The sequence below is a fragment of the Odontomachus brunneus genome, unplaced genomic scaffold, assembly GCF_010583005.1.
Source record: "Odontomachus brunneus isolate Ranch 3 - 2012 unplaced genomic scaffold, Obru_v1 Obru_scaffold_205, whole genome shotgun sequence".
Classification (NCBI taxonomy): domain Eukaryota; kingdom Metazoa; phylum Arthropoda; class Insecta; order Hymenoptera; family Formicidae; genus Odontomachus; species Odontomachus brunneus.
The window spans coordinates 34,891-41,000 of NW_022639655.1; the positions used below are offsets into that span (position 1 = coordinate 34,891).

The window sequence follows — 6,110 nt, forward strand, 5'->3', positions numbered from 1 at the left end:
TATATATATATATATATATATATATATATATATATATATAACAGAACCAACAGAACATTTTATATATATATATATATATTAAAATATATATTATATAATATATTTATATTTATGAAATCTATGATTTCATCATAGATTTTCTTTTCCTCGAGAGCTTTTTCTATAATATCAGTTATTCTGTGAATTTGGTCGATTGTTGAGTGTCCGTCTTTAAAGCCGAATTGATGTACAGGTATTAGACCTATTTTATCTATTATTGGTTTTATACGTTTGAGTATAAGCTTCTCCAATACTTTTGACATTATTGATAACAAAGATATCGACTTATATGAATTTATTTCATTCGGCGACTTTCCTGGCTTGAATATCAAGATTATCCCTGAGAATTTTTATAACTTCGGACGTATTTTAGTCTGAATGTGGCGTTTATTAAATATGTTAATTTAACCAATCTTTTACTAGGAAGTTGTTTGAGTACTTCCCCCGTAATTAAATCAAATTCTGTGGCTTTTTTAGATTTGAGATTGTCTTTTATTACTTTAGCCACGTCTTTTGGAGTGACTAATCTTATATTTTCTCTTTCAATACCTTCTGTCCTCTGTGTCCATTTGTTCGTTCCTTCTTCGTCCATCTCTTCGCTAGAGTGGAAAGTCTGTCCGAGATACTCCGCGAATGCTTTAGCTTTTTGCTTATTGTTTTTTGCCCAGCTACCATCTTTCATTTGTATTGGTGATATTTGTATAGTTGTATTTTTATTTGCTTAATAGTTTTTCATAACGCGTAATTAGTGTTCTGGTCAGCCGTCAGGGTTTTAATATAAGAATTAACCCTTTCATTTTTCATTTCTTATATTTCTTTCCTTAACTGTTGTGCTAGGCAATTGTACTTGTTTTATCCTCTGACGATCTGGTGTTCTGCCACTTTTTCCCAACTTTCATTTCTTGTCTGATAAACTCTCTAATTTCTTTTAGATAATTATTACTTAAAAGGTAACGGTTTTCCCTTTGATCTTAGGTGTTTTGTTTCTGGCTGTCTGTTGCATATCTCTAATAAAATCTTCAATTTCTTGATTCAGTTGTTCTGCAATTTTTAGAGGTACTTTAAAGTCGATTCTTTTATTCAGGGCTATTTTAAACTCTTCCCAATCAGTTAGTTTGTTTGTCTACATACACACACACACATACACGCACACACACACACACACACACACATACACACAAGACAGAATTCCCTCAATACTACTCTCTCGCTAAGTATGAACAATACTGAAGTGTGATCCGAGCTTAGGTTATAGTCCTCGTCAATCTTTATGTAAGCCATTAGTATTTTTCTGTAGGGTTGGGAAGTAACGAGTTATTTGGAATGTCGTTACCATTACAATTACCTTTTTTTGGTAACTATAACGGTAACGGCGTTACTTTCTGATCGGTAACTGTAACGGTAACACAGTTAAATTTATCCAGTAATAGTAATGATTAATTCGTTACTCGAATAGTTATTTTTTATTTTAAATTATTAATTTCGGTTTATACATAAGCCAGTTGCGTAAGCGTAGTCGTGAACGTAAGAGTCAAACAATCCGAATGTTTTATTCACTGATTGCTTTACTCTGATTAGTTGTCGTAATCACTTACAACCACCTACAACCACGTTCACACAATTATAGAATGGGCTTTATGGAAACGAGAAATGGATGCACGCTCGACAAAAAAGTGACAAAATAGGAAGAAAACTATAGCTTCTCTATTTTCGCTCTTTTTCTAGATGTTGGCTTCACTCTATTAGACGACAGAACATAGAGCATTCGAAGTCCATGGCTGTTTACGATAATTCGAGTTGGAGTAAGTACGAGTTAGTTTCACTAGGGCCGAGAAATATGATAGGTACAAGCATCTAGTATTATCATGATTTATGACAACTCAATGCTGTCCGATAAATCGAGTAGATAAATAGAGTAGAGTTAGGGTAGTATATATATAAGAATTAGCAGTATCAGGTAACATAGTTTCGTAAAATACGAAACAATGATTTATTACATTTAAAAAAAATTAGAAGCACTAAATTAAATTATATAAAGATATCATGTATTTGTGAAATATTCAATAATAATAGATTAATAATAGGAATAATTGTTGTTAGAATAATTGTTTTCTACTTTTGGATATTTCACAAATACATGATACCTTTTCATAATTTAATTTAGTGCTTCTAATTTTTCTAAAATGTAACAACTCATTGATTTGTAATATTATTGTTATATATTTTACAAAACTATGTTACCTGATACTGTTAATTTTTATACATATACAATCCACTATGCTATCCTAACTCTACTCGATTTATCGGACAGCATTAAGTTATCATAAATCATGAAAGTACTAGATGACTATCATATTTTTCAGTCCTAGTGAAATTAACTCGTGCTAACTCCAACTCGAATTATCGTAAACACCCCATGTATACTATGTCCATGGTTGGAACTAGGAAACGCCGACTAAGGGATGCGGCGGGAGGCCACTCAGGAGCCAGGAAATATCGATATAGGAAGGCGGCGAAGGCCGCACTAGATCTAGGAGTCGCCGACGAAGGTAGACGGCGGGAGGTCGTTTAGGAAGAAGCGCCGACGAAAGAAGGCGGCGAAAGCTGCGTAGGATCCAGCAGACGTCGACGAAGAGAGGCGGCGGGTGGCTGGGATGATGATCATGATGGTCTGCAATGAAAATTTGAAAACAAATCCTCCTTTCCTCTCGTGAGAATATTGTGCGAAATTACTTTGAAAAGCGCTCAAGTCACAAGGACTTCCTCCTCTCCTCTTATGGAAGTATTAAATGGGATTCACTTCGAAGAACGCTCAAAACACAAGCACTTCCTCCTCTCTTTTCATGGGAGTATCGACCGGGAACGCTCCGAAAAGCATTCAAGCCACGAAGGCTTTCTCCTCTCGTCTTGTAGGAGTATTGAACGAGATCGTTCCAAGAGCACCTAGCCAAAAAGGCTACACTCTTCGTGGGAGTATCGCTACGAGATCAAACACGAGAAATATTCAAGGACACACGATTGATTTTTTAGGGGGGAACTTGTCGCGCACGCTTCTGAGTAGTACCACTTTCGAATGAAAACTGACGAGCGACAGCCGTCGAACGGTAACGATAAACAAAAACACATAAACCTACGCTCCGTTGTTCGAGTACCACGACATGTATTTCTCGCCTGTTACTATGTTTTGTCACTATGCCGGATTTCAACGTTCACTCAATAAAGAAGTACCATTTCATATACTACCATTTAATGAAACATTTTGCAATTATTATTTTCAGACGTCTATCATGGAGTGTTATTATTAGTCGCCATATTTTTCGTTAAAAGATGCTAGATATTGTTATATGCGTTTAATGCGTCCTCCGAAAATGCGTTGAAATATGTCCTCCCTACATACATACCAGTAGGATTTATAATTCCAGTACAGTATGCAGCAAACTCAACATTTATAATAAACTTATACTAAACGATAAAAGTCGAACATAATAAACTTTAACAGAATGGTTGCTCAGTAAGCGGGATAGAACTTTTATACTACGATGATTGGAAAAAAAATGAATAGAATTAAATATGTAATGAGGTAAGTTTTACGATTATATATAGATATGATTTTAAATTTGATATATTTATTTATAATATTTTTTATTAGTGGATCATTTTATTAAGAAGACATTTGCTTCTTTCTCTCTTTCTCTCTCTCTCTCTCTCTCTTGGCATCGCCTAAAATATTATAATATTATAATCATAAAGTAAACTTTTTTGGAGGCTTGAGCATAATAATGTAAGTTTTAGGATTATGCATACAAATTATTTTATTCATTATCTTCTTTATAAGTACTGTTTTATTAATAAGGTGTTTGGTATCGTATAAAGTATTAAATATTAAAATGGTAGTATTATAATACCAAGGGCAATATCTTATTAATAAAATAGATCACTAATAAAAAGTATCATAAATAAATATATCTTTAGTAGAAGAACGATCTAAGACTCAGGTCGTTATCCTATTAAATAAATCACTTGAAGAAGTGAACGGATACTGTGTGACGCGTATTTAAACGCTAAGTACATTATTTTTGTTCCAAGTTCTGGTTTTTTTGTACGAGCGCCCCATATAAGGTTGTTCAACTTAAGAATCAGGAAAGTGTATTTAATGTTTAAATACGTGTTATGAATACAGCTCCTAGAATGTTCCCGAAACCACAAAATCCATGAAGAACGCGACACAAATCCGGAAATTTCTACATCTAGATGTGTTTTACAAATTTTATGTAATTTTTTTTATTTTAGTTACAACTAATTTATACAGATTCTCAATAAAAATGTTACTTATCATATTTACCCAACAAAAGTTAAAATACACTCAGTTGTAAAACATTGTTATACTTTATTTATAGTTGACTTTCGAAAAATTACGTCTGTTACCTATAGAAAAAAAATTATTTTTTCAGAATTATTCAAAAAGAAATTTTGTTATTGGATATACAGGGTGTCCCACCCAACTTGAATATCTTAAATATCTCGCTCATTTTTTATGATAGGAGAATGCCAAAGGGAAACATTGTTCAGTTCGAGAAGACAACCCACATAATATTAGATATCCTATGTATATACATAAAGGATTCATGATATGAAAAAAGTATCCTGCATATACACTGCATATACATTTCATATACATGAGATGAATATGCATGACGGAACCATTAGCGCATGTACATAGCATATACATTCAAGGCTTCAATATATATATAGCATATTGTTCATACACTGCATATACACTTCATATACATGAGATGAATATATATGACGGAACCATTGCTGCATATATATAGCGTATACATTCATGGCTTCAATATGTATATATAGAATTGTTCATACACTGCATATATGCAGTGTATATGGAGGATACTTTTTTCACATCATGGATCCTTTATATATATACATAGGATATCTACCCACATAGCATTAGATATTCTATTTATATACATGAACACTCCATGATGTGAAAAAAACATTCTGTATATCCACTGCACATACATTTTATATACGTAAGATATATACATGACGATTTATACTATGTAAAAACATTAATGTGTTTTAATATGTATATATCGTACATAATGTCGCATGTATTAAGTGTACAACTTTGCTTCCGCCGTTTTTTTTTCCGAAATTCGAGGCTTTATCGTAAAAAACTGGTTATACATTTATGATTCAAAGTTTTGTCCATCGCTGGCCACTACTTTCTCCCATCTTTCGGGCAGCGTACGAATCCCGCGTCGAAAAAACTGGTCATCTTTTGAGGCGATTCACGAATCGATCCAATTTTTTACTTCTTCATAAGACCGGAAGTGCTGGTCAGCCAGGCCGTGTGCCATTGATCGAAACAAGTGATAGTCAAAGGGAGCAACGTCTGGAGAATACGGCGGGTAGGATAAGACTTCCCATTTCAACGTTTCCAAGTATGTCTTGACCACTTTCACAACATAAGGTCGGGCATTGTCATGCTGCAAAATCACTTTATCGTGTCTCTCGTTGTATTGCGGCCGTTTGTCTTTCAATGCTCGGCTCAAACGCATCAATTGCGTTCGATACCGATCGCCTGTGATTGTTTCAGTCGGTTTTAACAGTTCATAATATACTACGCAGAGCTGATCCCACCAAATACAGAGCATGATCTTGGAGCCGTAAATATTCGGTTTGGCCGTCGACGTGGAAGCATGGCCGGGAACTCCCCATGATTTTCTGCGCTTGGGGTTATCGTAATGAACCCATTTTTCGTCCCCAGTCACAATGCGATGCAGAAATCCCTTCCGTCTTTGCCTTTCAAGCAGCTGTTCACAAGCAAACAAACGCCGTTCAACATCTCTCGGCTTCAATTCGTACGGCATCCAATTTCCTTGCTTCTGAATCATTCCCATGGATTTGAGGTGTTTTTAAATGGCTTGTTGAGTCACTCCTAATGATCGTGCCAATTCTTCTTGATTTTGACACGAGTCTTGATCAAGTAATGCCACCAATTCTGCATCTTCGAAAACCTTCTCTCTTCCACCGCTATGCCGGTCTTCGAC

General features: G+C 34.7%; 1 protein-coding gene and 1 pseudogene across 1 annotated transcript in view; one reads left to right on the plus strand and one right to left on the minus strand.

The window, feature by feature from the left end:
• Positions 1-708, minus strand: part of LOC116852190 — a 4,829-nt pseudogene extending 4,121 nt beyond the window's left edge.
• Positions 1-6,110, plus strand: part of LOC116852187 (juvenile hormone acid O-methyltransferase-like) — a 27,941-nt gene that overhangs the window by 17,704 nt on the left and 4,127 nt on the right. The window lies entirely within an intron of this gene.